This window comes from Marmota marmota, unplaced genomic scaffold (assembly GCF_001458135.2).
Source record: "Marmota marmota marmota unplaced genomic scaffold, marMar, whole genome shotgun sequence".
Taxonomy (NCBI): domain Eukaryota; kingdom Metazoa; phylum Chordata; class Mammalia; order Rodentia; family Sciuridae; genus Marmota; species Marmota marmota.
Window position 1 is genome coordinate 14,194,661 of NW_025999880.1, and position 3,028 is coordinate 14,197,688.

Below are 3,028 nucleotides of genomic sequence, written 5' to 3' on the forward strand. Positions count from 1 at the left end.
TCATGTTTTCTGAGAGGGGAATCTTTAGCCCCACCCTGGCCCCTGTCCTGGTTATGATGGAGCTAATGATGGTGCCTTGATTTACAGAGGAAGCCAACTTTATTAATCTTTACCCATTATACATAGACACACATGAGTATAAGAAGAAAGGAGAATGAATGCAGCCTTAATGTTACCACCCAGGTATAAATGCTAGTGATTCCAGGGTTTACACCCTCCTCCTTCTTGATTTATGCATATATATGTGTGTATATATATATGTATATACACACACACACACACACACATACCCACATTTACACACATATATGATGTATTTTTTTACTATAATGATTAATAAACCATTTCCATCCTTGGTGTGTGTTTTTCCTCTGTACACCTATGCGGGATGGCAACACTTTCTCTTTCTCACCTTCTCATTCTTCGAAATTTCTGAGTATAGAAAACAACACCCACCCAGCCTCCTGCTGCAGGAGGTCTGGGGCTAGGACTGAGCCCAGCTCCTCACTCCAGTTCCCAATCCTCCTCCCTAATGGGCCTTTATTTCTGGGGGAGCAGGGGTCAAAAAGCAACCTCATCCTGGGGTCTGGTCCATGCTACCACCTCAGGGGTGGGTTGCCTGGAGTCCTGCAGTCAGGGAGAGGTTTTTTTGTTTTTTGTTTTTAAAGAGGGAGAGAGAGAGAGAGAATTTTTTTAATATTTTATTTTTTAATTTTCTGCGGACACAACATCTTTGTATGTGGTGCTGAGGATCGAACCCGGGCCGCACGCATGCCAGGCGAGCGCGCTTGAGCCACATCCCCAGCCCCAGGGAGAGTTTTTTGTTGTTGTTTTGGTACTAGGAGTTGAATCCACTGAGCCACATCCCCAGCCCTTTTTTATTTTTGAGACAGGGTCCCACTAAGTTGTCCAGGATGGCCTCAGATTTGCAAATCTCCTGCCTCTGCCTCCTGTGTCACTGGGATTTCAGGTACTCTGTGCCACTGTGCCTGACTGGAGAGAATTTTTTTTTAATGGTTCAAGGTCCCACTGATGGAACCCAGTACAAGGGGGCTGGGGGCCTGCCTTCCTTCCCACTCAGTGGATTGTGTGGAACATAGTTATCTCTCTCCTCTCCATGAAGACATGGTTGACTGAATGAATTAATAGTGTAAATAAAATTACAGGAATCTGTGTTTAACTTGCTTCTGAAAACAAACATGTTAGGGGTATTTAGCACATTGTGAGTAGTGTGTAAATAACACTGCTAAGTTCAAGGCAGTCCTAGCTGTTCTGGGGGACCAGCCTCCCTGTCTGCTTGGTGTACCCCTCCTGCTCAGTCCCAGTCCCTTTTTGGAGGTGTGGGGAAGAATACTCCTGCAGCTGCTGGGCTTCTTGGAGCTTCACAGCCTTACGAGGTGGATAATGGGAAACGGACCCAAAAAAGGGTTCACCAAACCAGCCCACAGTTAAACAGCATGTGCTTGGGATCCAACCCCGGGGTCTAGTTCTTAACGTTGGGCTGCTTCCCTTTGGAAGTGAACAGACATCATTTCTTTTCACATGCCTGGGGTTCCCGCCTCTCCAATTAGCCTTAATGAGTTTTTCCCCCTTGTGTACTGTGATTCCCTTGGAATCAGTCAGTTTCACATCTGTAGCCCCTGGCAGCCTGGCATGGTGCCTTGACCTCAGGAGGCCTCACTGAATGTTGGCTGGATTCAAATTGAATAACTTCCCCATTTCCTGGGGCCCTCACATATATTATCTCATTTGATCATCACCGTCACCCTGGAAGGGCAGAGGCAGCAGGCACAGGGCAAGGCGGCTGGTGACTAGGGCCAGGAGGGCAACCTCCAAACAATAGGGTCCTTGCGCGAGGCAGAATTTGCCTGGGTTGGGGGCAGTCCTAGAGTGGGAGAGGTCACACTTGACAAGGATGTCCGGCAGCCAGCCATCCTCTTGGCAAACATTTGTGGCTCTGTGGTGCAAAATATGCTCTCGGGTGACCCATTAAATGCACAAAGACTGTGCTGATGGAGTTAAGCACGTGCAGCTCCTGCCCTCAATCATGGGAGGTCGGGCTGAGAGCGCTCGCTGTGTGGTGTCCCTCATGCCAGAGGCAGCCTGGCTTTGCAGGGAGCGGGCAGGGACTGAGGGGGGCAGCAAGCTGACAGCCAGCCCTCAGCTGACCTTAGTGGGCGGTGAGGCTCTGGATTGTTCTCTGGATTGGATTGTTCTTACATAAAGAGAATCGTCCATGAGACATGGCAATCGATGGCTTCCCATTCATTGCAGGCCCAGCTTGGCCTAACACCCCCTCACCTCTGCCTCATTCTAGCCCTCACTCCATTTCCGTGGGTTTAGGAGCCCCTCTCCCCAAGCCCCTCCACTCACCTCCTTTCTCATCCTGAAACTCATGCCTGGCCCTTCCTGGGGTACAAATTTTGCCCAGTTCATAGAACCAGGCTCAGTGCCAAGAGCTGCCAACGCAGAATAAGACATGATCCCGCCATGCAGGGAGTCAGGATGGCACCTGTCCCTGACACTTGAGTGTAAGCCAAATCCTCCAGTGGTGTTGGTACCTGTCAAAGGGAAAGAACAGGGCTTTCTCTTTGAGTCCAGCCTCCACCCAGCTTCAGCTTGGCCCTCACAGGGGACATCACCACCTGGGAAGCCTCCTTGACAGCTGTTAACTCAGGAGTCCTGTCCCAGAGCCCTGCTTGTCAGTCCCCAGATTCCCCCAGGAATGGGCCTCTCCCTCTTGGCTGCATGTAGGGGATCCTGGTTCCCAGCCAGAATCTAGTTTGTAGTTGTCTTCTCCTCCTGCATAGTTCTTCTGTGAAGAGGGGCCCAGGAAGACTTGAGACAAAGGTCATGGGGGGAGAAAGGAACCAGAGTCACCCCAGGGGCTTCTGGCTATGGCTATGCTTTCCAGCACCCCTCCCTCAACTAAGTACTCCCCTCAGCCAGGTGCATCCCTCCTGCCCTGTTCATCTGGTCCATTTGGAGAACTGCTGGTTTGGAAATAAAAGGCTACCCACCCCCCACC